The 15,257-nt window shown below is 52.7% G+C and overlaps 1 protein-coding gene across 4 annotated transcripts in view; it reads right to left on the bottom strand.

Moving 5' to 3' along the window:
* spega (striated muscle enriched protein kinase a) overlaps nucleotides 1-15,257 on the bottom strand; it is a 396,078-nt gene that overhangs the window by 273,431 nt on the left and 107,390 nt on the right. The gene's annotated exons all lie outside the window — the stretch shown is intronic.

Genomic DNA, 15,257 nt, shown 5'->3' with positions numbered 1-15,257 from the left:
GTACTCTCCCCCTGTGCAGTCTCCCCCATGTGGACTCTCCCCTCCTGTGCAATCTCCCCCTGTGGTCTCTCCCCTGTGGATTCTCCCCCTGTGCAGTCTCCCCCCCTGTGCAGTCTCTCCCCTGTGCAATCTCCCCCTGTGGATTCTCCCCCCTGTGCAATCTCCCCCTGTGGACTCTCCCCCTGTGGACACTCCCCTGTGCAGTCTCCCCCTGAGGACTCTACCCCTGTGCAATCGCCCCTCTGTGGACTCTCCACCCGTTCTGTCTCCCCCATGTGGACTCTCCCAGCGTGCAATCTCCCCCTGTGGACTCTCCCCCCCGTGCAGTCTCTTCCCTGTGCAATCTCCCCCTGTGGACTCTCCCCTTGTGCAGTCTCCCCCCTGTGCAATCTTCCCCTGTGCAGTCTCCCCCCTGTGCAATCTCCCCCCAATCCAATCTCCCCCCTGTGGACTCTCCCCCTGTGGACTCTTCCCCTGTGGACTCTCCCCCTGTGGACTCTTCCCCTGTGGACTCTCTCCCTGTGCAGTCTCCCCCCTGTGAAATCTCCCTCCTGGGGACTCTCCCTCTGTGCAGTCTCCCCCTGTGCAGTCTCCCCCCTGTGGACTCTCCCCCCTGTGCAGTCTCCACGCTGTGGACTCTCCCCCTGAGGACTCTCCCCCTGTGCAGTTTCCCCCCTCTGTGGACTCTCCCCTGTGCAGTTTCCACCCGTAAAATCTTCCCCCCTGTGGACTCTCCCCCCGTGCAGTCTCCCCGCTGTGGACTCTCCCCCTGAGGACTCTCCCCTGTGCAATCTCCCCACTGTGCAGTCTACCCCCAGTGCATTCTCCCCCCTGTGCAGTCTCCCCCTGAGGACTCTCCGCCTGAGGACTGTCCCCCTGTGCAACCTCCCCCCGTGCAATCGCCCCTCTGTGGACTCTCCACCCGTTCTGTCTCCCCCATGTGGACTCTCCCAGCGTGCAATCTCCCCCTGTGGACTCTCCCCCTGTGCAGTCTCCCCCATGTGCAATCTTCCCCTGTGCAGTCTCTCCCCTGTGCAATCTCCCCCCTATCCAATCTCCCCCCTGTGCAACCTCCCCCCGTGGACTCTTCCCCCCCTGCCGTGCAATTTCCCCCCTGTGCAGTCTCCCCACTGTGCAGTCTCCCCCCTGTGGACTCTCCCCCCTGTGGACTCTCCCCCTGTGGACTCTCCCCCCCCCCGTGGACTCTCCCCCTGTGGACTCTCGCCTGTGCAATCACCCCCCTGTGCAGTCTCCCCACTGTGGATTCTCCCCCCTGTGCAATCTCCCCACTGTGGACTCTCCCCCTGTGCAGTCTCCCCCTGTGCAGTCTCCTGCCTGTGCAATCTCCCCACTGTGGACTCTCCCCCTGTGCAGTCTCCCCCTGTGCAGTCTCCTGCCTGTGCAATCTCCCACTGTGGACTCTCCCCCTGTACAGTCTCTCCCTGTGCAATCTCCCCCCTGTGGACTCACCCCCTCTGCAGTCACCCCCCTGTGCAATCTCTCCCTGTTGACTCTCCCCCCTGTGCAACCTCCCCCCGTGGACTCTTCCCCCCCGCCGTGCAATTTCCCCCCTGTGCAGTCTCCCCCCTGTGGACTCTCCCCCCTGTGGACTCTCCCCCCTGTGGACTCTCCCCCTGTGGACTCTCCCCCTGTGCAGTCTCCCCCTTGTGGACTCTCCCCCCCCTTTGCAATCTCCCCCTGTGGACTCTCCCCTGTGGACTCTCCCCCTGTGCAGTCTCCCCCCCTGTGCAGTCTCTCCCCTGTGCAATCTCCCCCTGTGGATTCTCTCCCCTGTGCAATCTCCCCCTGTGGACTCTCCCCCTGTGCAGTCCCCACTGTGGACTCTCCCCCCATGCAATCTCCCCCCTGTGGACTCTCCCCCTGTGCAGTCCCCCCTGTGGACTTTCCCCCCATGCAATCTCCCCCCTGTGGACTCTCCCCCCATGCAATCTCCCCCCTGTGGACTCTCCCCCTGTGCTGTCCCCCCCATGGACCTACCCCCACCCTTGCCGTGCAGTCTCTCCCCGTGGACTCTCTCCCCCCCACCCCACCCCCTGTGCAGTCTCCCCCTCCTGCCTCCAAGCAGTTGGCCGCTGGCATTGCCTCATTGAGGGTATTAATGTCAGAGCTCAGAATCTGCCCTCAGCCCCAGCTCCCTTAGCCCCATCCCCAGAAACAACACCATACTCCCCTCCCACCCCCGGCCAGTGAGTGCACACAGCAAAGCACTGGGGCAGCAGGGACAGTGTGTACAGGACTGGCCAGGGGACCCCAGGTCACTCCTCTCCTGGGGTGGGGGGGCAGGCCTCCTTGAGAGATTGTGGAACATTCTGTGAGGGGGGAGAGTGGCCAGCAGAAGCTCTCGTCATTGTGAGGGTCTGAAACCAAGGTATCCTGAGCCTGAGAGGGATTTACACCAGGCTTGTAATCTCTGGGTGCTACACAGAAACCTGCATTGGGAGTGGTTTGATCAACCAGGTTAAATATCTGACTAGCAGGGGTTTCAGATTCCTTAGTCAGGGGTGGGCTGAGGGGAATGGACAGAGCTGACACTGAAATCCTCCCAGGCACACTGTCCCACGCAACAGGAAAGGCCTTAAACTAACTTGGCAAAGCCTCAGGGGTAAACATTTCTTTAATCAATATAACTGCACCTTCTTTCTCTTCCTTTCCTGTTTGCACTGCAGCTAGGATTGCATAACTTCCCCTTATTTTAGCCCAGACTCTGTTATTGCTCCAATGTCATTATCTGAGGAGATTGGCACCACATCCACAAACATCCACTCCCTCCATCACCGACGCTCAGGTCAAACTGGCTACAGAAACAACTCGAGGAGGCAAACAATGTGATGGAAAACATCATTCGGAAACAATTGAGATTAGACATGGGGGAATGCCAGACAGGCAAAGACTGGTTTACAGAGTGCGCACATAAATTTGGGAATAGCTCAGGTGAATGGACAGCTGGTTTGAGATGGAGAGTGATACCAACTGTGTGGGTTCAGTTCTCACGCAGACTGAGGTCACCATGAAGGTCTCACCCTCGCCCCTTACCTGAAACATGCTTACCCTCAGGTTAAACTACCATCAGTCACCTCTCTCTGGTGACCTTACCTTCACCTGTATAAATTCACATATTCAGTAGCCTTGGTGATGACGGTGTAGGCACAGATATCACAAGATTTACGATTAACTCATGCAACATGGCCATTACTGGCTGGGTCCAGCGATTATTACCCGTCCCTCGTTGCCCCTTGAGAAGGTGGGGGTGAGCTGCCTTCTTGAACCGCTGCAGTCCATGTGCTGTGGGTAGACCCACAATGCCATGAGGGAGGGAATTTCAGGATTCTGACTCAGTGACAGTGTAGGAACAATGATATATTTCCAAGTCAGGATGGTGAGGGGCTTGGAGGGGAACTTGCATGGGGTGGTGTTCCCATGTACCTGCTGCCCTTGTCCTTCTAGATGGAAGTGGTCATGGGTTTGGAAGGTGCTGTCTGAGGATCTTTCCTGAATATCTAGTGTCTAGTAGATGGTACACACTGCTTCTATTGAGCGTCGGTGGTGGGTGGAGTCGATGTTTGTGGATGTGGTGCCAATCCGGTGGGATAATGATACAGGGGGAATAACACAGTTCAGGCTTAAACAAGAGGAGTGTTGAGAATTACACATTCCTGGCCGTAGCATATTCAGGAAGGTAAGAAAAGGAGGATGCACTTATATTGATTAAGTAAATGTTTATAACACTCTTTCAGGGTCTCAGGGCAGAATCTATCTGGTTCTAACTGCGGGGCGATAGATCAGGCAGTCGACAGCTGGATGTATAGAATAGGCCAGCAAATAATGTGAAAGAGATAGAGTAACATTCTTTCAGATAAATAGCTAAAGACACAAGAACTTTAGGAACTTCCATTAACCTAATATTGACTCAGAAGATAGCAGGGTAAAGAGTGTAAAATGGAGAGAGAGAATGATTTCTGAATTAATATTTTATGATTTGTATAGTTTAAGTCCAACAGGGAATGAAGCGAAGCTGGCTCTCAGTCTGGGGCTTGAAGGAGGGCAAAAGGAGTATGTTTCCAGGGGGGAGTATTTTGGGAATAATGACCATAACATCACTGTGCTTAGAACAGTTATAGAAAAAAGCAAGAGTTAAAGTATTTACAACATAGAACATCGAAAAGTACAGCACAGAACAGGCCCGATGTTCTGCCGAGGAGTAATCCAAATGTAAAATATAATAACTTAACCTACGCACCCCTCAACTCACTGCTATCCTTGTGCATGTCCAGCAGTCGCTTAAATGTCCCTAATGACTCTGCTTCCACCATCACCGCTGGCAACGCATTCCATGCATTCACAACTCTCTCCATAAAGAACCTACCTCTGACGTCTCCTCAATACCTTCCTCTTGATATCTTAAAACTATGACCCCTCTTGCCTGTCAATCCTGCCCTGGGGAAAAGTCTCTGGCTATCAACTCTATCCATGCTTCTCATTACCGTGTATACCTCAATCAGATCACCTCTCTTCCTCCTTCTCTCCAGAGAGAAAAGTCCAAGCTTAGTCAATCTTTCTTCATAAGGCAAGCCCTCCAGTCCAGGCAGCATCGTGGTAAACCTGCTTTACGCCCTCTCCAAAGCCTCTATATCTTTCCTATAGTAGGGCGACCAGAACTGGACACAGTATTCCAAGTGTGGTCTCACCAGGGTCTTGTAGAGCTGTAGCAAAACCTCGCGGCTCTTAAACTCGATCCCCCTGTTAATGAAAGCCAAAACACCATATGCTTTCTTAACAACCCTATCCACTTGGGTGGCAACTTTGAGGGATCTATGTACTTGCACACCCAGATCCCTCTGTTCCTCCACACTGCCAAGAATCCTGTCTTTAATCCTATATTCAGCATTCGAGTTCGACCTTCCAAAATGCATCACTTTGCATTTATCCAGGTTGAATTCCATCTGCCATTTCTCAGCCCAGTTCTGCATCCTGTTTATGTCGCGCTGCAGCCTACAGTAGCCCTCTATACTATCGATAGCACCTCCAACTTTTGTATCATCTGCAAATTTACTAACCCACCCCACAACCTCCTCATCCAAGTCATTTATAAAAACTACAAAGAGCAGAGGCCCAAGAACAGAGCCCTGCGGGACCCCATTCAACCCTGTCCTCCAGGCAGAATACTTTCCATCTACAACCACTCTCTGCCTTCTGTCAGCCAACCAATTCTGAATCCATATCGCCAAATCCTGCTGTATCCCATACATCCTGACTTTATGAATGAGCCTACCATGGAGAACCTTATCACATGCCTTGCTGAAGTCCATATACACCACTTCCACTGCTCGACCTTTGTCAACCTGTCTCGTCACCTCCTCAAAGAACTCAATAAGATTTGTGGGGCATGATCTGCCCCTCACAAAGCCATGCTGATTGCCTTTAATCATGCTCTGCTTTGCCAAATAGTCATAAACCCTATCCCTCAGAATTCTTTCCAAAACCCTGCTGACCACAGACATAAGACTGGCTGGTCTGTAACTGCCAGGGATTTCCCTATTAACCTTCTTGAAAAGAGGAACAACATTTGCCTCTCTCCAATCCTCAGGTATGACTCCCATGGAGAGTGAGGAGGCAAAGATCTTCACCAGTGGCCTAGCAACCTCCTTTCACGTTTCCCAGAGCAGGGTGACGTGGGTTAATTTCAGGGAGTAGAAAAGGAATCAAGCCCAAATGGATTGCAATGAAAAATTGGAAGGAAAAGCAGTCCGTGAGCAATGGGAAACCTTCAAAGAGAAGATTGCACAGGTATAACGAGACACATTGCTACAAATTAGAGCTGTCTGAATGACTAAGCATAGAGAGATTAAACTGAGACATCAGAGTGATGACTCTCTCTCTCTCTCTCTCTCTATATATATATATATATGCTCTCTGCCCTCCAGAGTATTTCCGGAATTTTCTGTTTGTATTTCAGCTTCCCAGCATTGACAGTATCAGTGGTTTGCAAGAATGCAGAGTTGAGGTTAAAATCGGACCAGCCATGATTACATTGAATGGGGGAGCAGGCTGGAAGGGCTGAATGGCCTCTTCTTGTCCCTTGTTTGTGTGATCTTTGCTCGAAGGAGAAACTATGCCAGTTTCTCCAGTTGCTAGGCAACTGAGGATACATCTGTCAATGGGAGAGGAACTGAAATCAGGAGGAGTCCAGAAGGCAGGGTTAGAGAGCACAGTTCTCAAACCAATGTGGAATTGGAGGAGGTTAGAGAGATAGAGAGGGAAGTGAGACATTTTCAAAGGATGGAGTTTGAAAAACAAGGCCATTTGTTGCCTTTTTTTAGTTATTTCCCAATTTGTGGGCTAGGCCAGCATTTATACCCATCCCTAATTGCTGAGTCACATGCAGGTCAGACTAAGTATGGATACCAGATTTCCTTCCATAAAGGACACTGATGAACCAGATGGGTTTTCCCCCTGATCATAGCCATGGGGGAGACGATGCTCCAGTCAGTATATCCAGAGACCCAGCTCATGTTGTGGGGACCCAGTCTCAAATCCCACCACAGCAAGCAGTGGAATTTGAATTCTATAAAAAAAAACGGGGATTAAGAGTCTAATGATGACCATGAATCCATTGTCAATTGTTGGGAAAACCCATCTGGCTCACTAATGTCCTTTAGGAAAGGAAATCTGCCATCCTCACCTGGTCTGGCCTACATGTGACTCCAGACCCACAGCAATGTGGTTGACTCCTAACCACCCTCTGGGCTAGGCAATAAATGCCACGCTCAGCCGGTGACACCCTCATCCCATGAATTTTTAAAACGGTGCTCATTATTGAAGTCTTAATTCTAGGTTTTCGTTTAAACTGAATCCATGAACAGGATTTGAACCCAACTCTCCAGAACATTACTGCATAGACTTTAACTGGGAGCCAGTGTAGGTCAGTGAGCACAGGGATGCTCGGGCACAGAGTCCAGAATTTTGGATGATGTCTAGTTTCGTGAAGTTAGAATGTTGGAGACCAGATTAGGATAGCGGAGTTTGGAGGTGACGGAGACACAGATGAGTCTTTCAGCAGCACAGGAGCGAGGTGGTGGGGCGGAGGGGGGTGATGGTAGAAATAGGTGGCTCTCAGTAATGCTGCAGGAGTGAGGTTGGAGCACCTCGCCAAACTCAATGTGGCACAAGGTGCCAGGCAGAGTCTGGTTCAGAGTCAGGCTGGTGCCAGTGGGAGAGACACAGTCAGTGACTGGGCAGGGAGGCTGCGTCAAAGTCTCATGACAATAGCTTTGATCTTCTCGCTATTCATTGGAGAAATTAATTGATCCTTCAGTGGGAACCGAGAGGCCCGAGAGTACATGAAGACAGATCTTTAATGGTGGCAGGCCAAGGAGATGGAAAAGTCAATGGGATCCCTGTGTTTTTAAAAGAATCAAAGAATTTAACAGGATGGAAGGAGGCCATTCGGCCCATCGTGTCTGTACCAGCTCCTGAAAGAGCTACCCCGCTACTCCTGCACTCCAGCCCTCTCTCTGTAAACCTAAAAGTTCATCCCTTTCAAATATATCTCCAGCTCTTTTTTGAAACCTCCTGTGGAATCTGCCTCTCCCAGTCTCCCAGGCAGCGGCTTCCAAATCCTAATCACTCTCCAAGGAAAAGAGTTTCTCCCCGTCTCAGTGCCAGCCCTCTCACTGACAATCTTGAAAGTGTGACCCCTAGTTACTGACATACCAACCACTGGAGACAGAATATCCTTCTTTACTCTGTCAATACTGTTGGTAATTTTGAACACCTCAATATGGCTACATCTTAATCTTCCCTGCTCCAAGGAGAATAAGCCCAATCTTTCCCTATATCTAAAATCCCTCAATCCTGGGATCATTTCAGTAAATCTCCTTTACACTCTCCAGGCTTTAACATCCTTCTTAAATAAAGTGCCTACAATTAATGGAGGCCACAGAACACAAAAGCAAAGATGTGATTCTGAAAGCCTGAAGAACAAACAGTGCTTGGGTCCTGTTAAGCATCACCGTTGTGGTCAGCTCTGGGCCCCACTCCTTACAAAGGATGTCTGGACACTTAGAGAGACTGCAGAGTGACATTTACCCAAATGGGAGCAGTGAACAGGGAGCAGCTCAGTGAACGTGGAGAGAGTGCAGAAAGTGGGTTTGTTCCCCTTAGAACAAGGACGGTTCAGGGGAGGCATTCAGAATTGCAAAGGGAGAACGGGAGGACTGCAGATGCTGGAGATCAGAGTCGAGAGGGTGGTGCTGGAAAAGCACAGCAGGTCAGGCAGCATCTGAGGATTTATTCCTGATGAAGGGCTTTTGGCTGAAACGTCGATTTCCCTGCTCCTTGGATGCTGCCTAACCTGCTGTGCTTTTCCAGCAACACACTCAACTCGAAATTATAAAGGGGTGTGATAGATTAAATAAAAAGGAACTGTTTCCGTAATCCTCATGAGTAAGCATAAGACACAGATTTAAAGTGATTAGAAAATGAACCAGGGAGAAAACAAAGAGCTATTTTTGACGAGTTGCTATGTTCTGGGAGGTGCTGCCGGAGAGAGTAGATTCCACAGGAACTTTCAAACAGGGCAATTAGACCAATGCTTAGAAGAAGCTAATGTAAGATCGTGGATGGGGGTTTGGAGACTAATTGAATCGATCTTTCAGAGAGCCAGCATATGCACAAGAAGCTGAATGGCCTCCTCCTGTGTTGTGTCACTTGATGATTCATCATAACCATATGTAACACTCACAAATAAATAACTCAGCCTCTGAGTCAAATGTGAGAAGGGGATAAAATTAAATTAAACAGAGAACAGCCCAATAAAATGTGTCTGAATCACCCTGTTCATTTTGGTGACCTTTGTCAGTCCTTGTCTTGTTTACCCAGAGCATGGAGGGGGGGTCTCACTCTCACCAATCAGCTTCAAGGATTCACCCGCCTCAGTATCACTCTCATTCGTCTCACACCTCACCCCCCAAACCCCCTCACACCCCACACCTCATCCTCTCACCCCCAACACCCCCTCACTCCTCACACCTCACCCCCAACACCCTCTCACAGCCCACACCTCATCCCCTCACCCCCCCAAACCCCCTCACTCCTCACACCTCACCCCCACACCCCCTCACACCTCAATCCCTCACCCCAACACCCCCTCACTCCCAAACCTCATCCCCTCAACCGCCAAACTCCCTCACACCCCATACCTCATCCCTTCACTCCCCAAACCCCCTCACAGCCCACATCTCATCCCCTCACCCCCCAAACCCCCTCACTCCTCACACCTCACCCCCACACCCCCTCACCTCATTCCCTCACCCCCACACTCCCTCACTCCCCAAACCTCATCCCCTCAACCGCCAAATCCCCTCACACCCCACACCTCATCCCCTCACCCCTCAAACCCCACACCTCATCCCCTCACTCCCCAAATCCCCTCACACCCCAAACCTCATCCCCTCACTCCCCAAACCCCCTCACATCCCAAACCTCATCCCCTCAACCGCCAAACCCCCTCACACCCCACACCTCATCCCCTCACCCCCAAACCCCACACCTCATCCCCTCACTCCCCAAACCCCCTCACACCCCAAACCTCATCCCCTCACTCCGCAAACCCCCTCACATCCCAAGCCTCATCCCCTCACTCCCCAAACCCCCTCACACCCCAAACCTCATCCCCTCACTTCCCAAACCCCCTCACATCCCGAGCCTCATCCCCTCACTCCCCAAACCCCCTCACACCCCAAACCTCATCCCCTCACTCCCCAAACCCCCTCACACCCCAAACCTCATCCCCTCACTCCCCACACCCCCTCACTCCCCACACCTCATCCCCTCACCCCTACACCCCCTCACTCCCCAAACCCCCTCACACCCCAAACCTCATCCCCTCACTCCCCAAACCCCCTCACACCCCAAACCTCATCCCCTCACCCCCACACTCCCTCACTCACCAAACCTCATCCCCTCAACCGCCAAATCCCCTCACACCCCACACCTCATCCCCTCACCCCCAAACCCCACACCTCATCCCCTCACCCCTCAAACCCCACACCTCATCCCCTCACTCCCCAAATCCCCTCACACCCCAAACCTCATCCCCTCACTCCCCAAACCCCCTCACATCCCAAACCTCATCCCCTCAACCGCCAAACCCCCTCACACCCCACACCTCATCCCCTCACCCCCAAACCCCACACCTCATCCCCTCACTCCCCAAACCCCCTCACACCCCAAACCTCATCCCCTCACTCCGCAAACCCCCTCACATCCCAAGCCTCATCCCCTCACTTCCCAAACCCCCTCACACCCCAAACCTCATCCCCTCACTTCCCAAACCCCCTCACATCCCGAGCCTCATCCCCTCACTCCCCAAACCCCCTCACACCCCAAACCTCATCCCCTCACTCCCCAAACCCCCTCACATCCCAAACCTCATCCCCTCACTCCCCACACCCCCTCACTCCCCACACCTCATCCCCTCACCCCTACACCCCCTCACTCCCCACACCTCATCCCCTCACCCCCAACACCCCCTCAACCCCACACCTCATCCCCTCACCCCCACAACCCTTCACACCCCACACCTCATCTCCTCACCCCCACACCTCACCCTATCACCTCACCCCGAAACCTCACCCCCACACCCCCTCACTCCCCACACCTCATCCCATCACCTCATCTCACACCTCACGCCTCATACCCCTCAACCCTCACACCCACTCACTCCCCACACCTCACCCCATCACCTCATCCCCCTCGTCCCCCCACTCCCTCACTCACAACTCACTCCCCAACACATCACCCCATCACCTCACCCTCCTCACATTCCACACCTCACGCCATCACCTCACCCCCCCACCTCACCCCCTCACCCCCATTACCTCACCCCCCACCTCACCCCCATCACCTAACCCCATCACCTAACCCCCCCACCTCACCCCCTCACCCCCATTACCTCACCCCCACACCTCACCCCATCATCCCCCACACCTCACTCCCTTCACCCCCCCCACTCCCTCACTCATCACACCTCACCCCATCACCTCACTCCCCTCATCCCCATCACCTCACTCCCCTCACCCCCATCACCTCACCCTCATACCTCACCCCCACACATCCCAACCCACCACCCCACACCTCACCCCCACCACCCCCACACCTCACCCCCACCACTCCACATCTCATCCCCCACATCCCACCCCACCACCCCACACCTCACCCCCACCACCCCCACACCTCACCCCCACATTTCACCCCCCACCCCCACACTTCACCCCCTACAACTCACCTTACCCTCCCCACCCCCACATCTCACCCTCCTATCCTTGTACTTCAGCACCCCCACCCCCACAACTCACCCCCACACACTCCCGATCCCCAAACAACCCGTTCCACAAACCTCACCCCCTGTAACCCTGACACCTGACTCCAACACACCTCCCTGCACTACCCCTTCCCTCAGGTCTACTTAACCACCTCAACTTCACTCCCCTTGACCTTCCCCAGCACAACCCAGCCTTTACCGTCCCTAACAGTCCCCAACCCTCTGCAAGCCCCTCACCACCTCTCTACCCTCCCCTAACCCCATTCCCAATATCCAGCCCGACTGTGGCTGGAATCCTCAAATGTTCAACTCAGCAATTGGCGCATAAATGACCTTTGAACCTCAATCAGTCAGGTCAAGGTTCAGGATTCCATCTGTCGCCAGGGCATTGGCCTTTGTCTAAGAAATGTTCACATGGCAGATACAATACCAAGTAGGTAAATATCAGCAAGCGAGAATAGGAAGGAAGTTTATAATTTGAATGGTTATAAGTTGAGAGAGGGGAATGTGGAGGGCTGTTGAAGGTGCAACGGGACATTGACAGGATGCAGAGTTGGGCTGAGAAGTGGCAGATGGAGTTTAACCTGGGAAATTTGAATACAGATTACAGGGTTAAAGGCAGGATTCTTGGCAGTGTGGAGGAACAGAGGATCTTGGGGTCCATTTCCATAGGGTTGATAGGGTTGTTAAGAAGGCGTATGATGTGTTGGCTTTCATTAGCAGGGGGGTTGAGTTTAAGAGCCGCGGGGTTATGCTGCAGCTCTACAAAGCCCTGGTTAGATCACACTTGGAGTATTGTGTTCAGTTCTGGTCACCTCATTATAGGAAGATTTTGGAAATTTTAGAGAGGGTGCAGAGGAGATTTACCAGGATGCTGCCTGGACTGGAGGGCATGTCTTATGAAGAAAGGTTGAGGGAGCTAGGGCTTTTCTCTTTGGAGTGAAGAAGGGTGAGAGGTGACTTGATAGAGGTACATAAGATGAATGAGAGGCATAGATAGAGTGGATAGCCAGAGACTTTTTCCCAGGGCAGAAATGTCTGTCATGAGGGGGTATGATTTTAAGGTAATTAGAGGGAGGTTTAGGGGAGATGTCAGAGGTCAGTTCTTTACACAGAGAGTGGTGGGTGTGTGGAATACACTCCCAGCAGTGGTAGGAGAGTCAGATACATTAGGGACATTTAAGTGAGTCTTGGATAGTCACATGGATGATAGTTAAATGAAGAGTATGTAGGGTAGTTTGACCTTAGAGTAGGATAAGAGGTTAGCACAACATTGAGGGCCGAAGGGCCTGTACTGTGCTGGACTGTTCTATGTTCTATGAGACCTGATTGTCCTTGTCCACCAGTCACTGAAACTAAGTGTGCAGGTGCAGCAGGCAATAAAGAAGGCAAACTGCATGTTGGCTTTCATAGCAAGAAGGTTCAAGTATAGGAACAAGAATGTCTTGCTCCAATTATACAAGGCTTTGGTCAGATCACACCTAGAATACTATGTGCAGTTTTGGTTTCCTTATCTGAGGAAGTATGTTCTTGCTATCAAGGAAGTGCAGTGAAAGTTTACCAGGTTGGTTCCTGAGATGGCAGGACAGATGTATGAGGAGAGAATGAGTCAGTTAGAATTGTATTCATTGGAATTTAGAAAAATGAGGGATTTCATAGAAGCCTATAAAATTCTAACAGGATGAGACTGGTTAGATTAGATTCCTTACAATGTGGAGACAGGCCCTTCAGCCAAACTGGTCCACACCGACTCTCCAAAGAGTAACCCACCCAGACCCATTTCCCTCCTAACACTAACACTACAGGCAATTTAGCATGGCCAATTCACCTAACCTGCACATCTTTGGACTGTGGGGGGAAACCCATACAGACACGGGGAGAATGTGCAAACTCCACACAGACAGTCACGCAAGGCTGGAATCGAACCTGGGACCCTGGTGCTGTGAAGCAGTAGTGCTAACCACTGAGCCACCATGCCGCCCTACAAATATCCCCAATGATGAGGAAGTCCAGAACCAGGAGGTCATAGTTTAAGGATAAGGGGTAAACCTTTTAGGACTGAGATGAGGAGAAATGTCTTCACCCAGAGAGTGGGGAGCCTGGTGAATTCACTACCACAGGAGGTAGATTCTGATCTTATGGCTAAAGGGATCAAGTGATATGGAGGGAAACTGGGATTGGGGTATTGAGCTGAATGAACAGCCAGGATCGTATTGGATGTTGGAGCAGGCTCAAAGGGCCGAATGGCCTACTCCTGCTCCTATCTTCCATGTTTCCATGTAAACGTGAGGAAGGACAGCACTCAATCAACTCTCTCAACTCACTGAATGGTTTGCATACCCACTCAGCCATTACCCAGAACTACACAATTATTCCAGTACAGCAGGAGGCCATTCGGCCCCTTCAACCCACTCAGGCACAGACAGGAGGGAATGGTTTTCCTCTCCGCCTGAATGACATTGTGTAAAGGAGAAATGACTAATCGGAACGGGGAGGAGAGGATCGTCATGCTCAGTAAGGTGTTAACACTTCACTGCTGGCTAACTACATTACACCCTGCCTCATTAATTCCATCCGTGGGAACAGTCAAAGAGTTTCTCTCGGGGGCTACGGGGAGAGGTCATGATCGAGGTGAGGGAATCACTTCAGCAACACGGGCCTCCCCACCACCCCCACATTTACAACCGGCCAATCCACAATCTCCGATTCACCCAACTGATCAGTCATTAATCCATCTGCAAGTTTAGCCTGGCCAGGGAAGGGGGGAGCACGGGACTGGAATAGAATGAGTACAACAGAGGGTGAAAGAAGGAGATTGAGGGATGGAGGGAGGGAGGGATAGAGGGATAGGGGTTTGGTGAAGGGGAAGGAGGAGGATGGGAGGACGGACTGGAGGGAAGGATTGAGGAGAATGCGTGGTTGGAGAGGGAGTGGGGGGGTTTACAGGGAGGGATGGAGGGAGATGGAGATTTTGGAAAGAGAAAGAGAAACAACAGACCTAGAGGTTGAGGGAGCAGTGGAATGGGGGATGTAGGGGCTGAAAAGAAACAGGAATAGAGGTACTGGAGAGAACAATGAGGGCAAATGGGGGAAGAAGAGGAAGGAATTGAGAGAAAGTGGGGAACAGAGTATACAGTGAGGAGGAGGGATTAGGGAATGAGTAGGAGATGAAGGAAAGAAGGGGATGAGGGTGAGAGGGATGAGGGGGAGGGGGGAGGAGGGGATGAGGGGGAGGGGGGGAGGGAGGGGATGAGGGGGAGGGGGGAGGAGGGGATGAGGGGGAGGGGGAGGGGAGGAGGGGGATGAGGGGGGGAGGGGGGGGAGGGGAGGGATGAGGGGAAGGGGATGAGGGGAAGGGGATGAGGGGGAGGGGGAGGAGGGGATGAGGGGGAGGAGGGGATGAGGGGGAGGGGGGAGGAGGGGGATGGGGAGGAGGGGATGAGGGGGAGGAGGGGATGAGGGGGAGGAGGGGATGAAGGGGGAGGGGATGAGGGGCAGGGGATGGGGATGAGGCGGAGGAGGGATGAAGGTGGGGGGGAGGAGGGGATGGGGGAGGAGGGGATGAGGGGAGGGGGGAGGAGGGGATGGGGGAGGAGGGGATGAAGGTGGGGGGATGAGGGGGAGGAGGGGTTGAAGGTGGGGGGGATGAGGGGGGAGGAGGGGATGAGGGTGAGAGGGAAAGAGGGGGAGGAGGGGAGAAGGGGTGAAGGGGGAGGGGTGAGAGCTGAGCGAATGAAGGAGAGGGATTGAGGAGAGAGGAGGGGAGATCGTAGAGGAGAGGAGGAGGTAGTAGGAGGTGAGGGGAGGGGAGGAAGTAGGACATGAGGAGGTGAATGAGGAGTAAGAGGTGAGAGGGAGGAAGGGGTAAAGTGAGGGGCAGGAGGGGGGTTAAGAGGTGAGGGGAGGAGGGAGGTGA

This window comes from Chiloscyllium plagiosum, unplaced genomic scaffold, assembly GCF_037043375.1.
Source record: "Chiloscyllium plagiosum isolate Xiang-an unplaced genomic scaffold, Cpla_swu_hap1 HiC_scaffold_7, whole genome shotgun sequence".
In the NCBI taxonomy this organism is placed as follows: domain Eukaryota; kingdom Metazoa; phylum Chordata; class Chondrichthyes; order Orectolobiformes; family Hemiscylliidae; genus Chiloscyllium; species Chiloscyllium plagiosum.
Note: the sequence above shows the minus strand (reverse complement) of the source record. Positions and strands in the feature narration are given on the sequence as shown.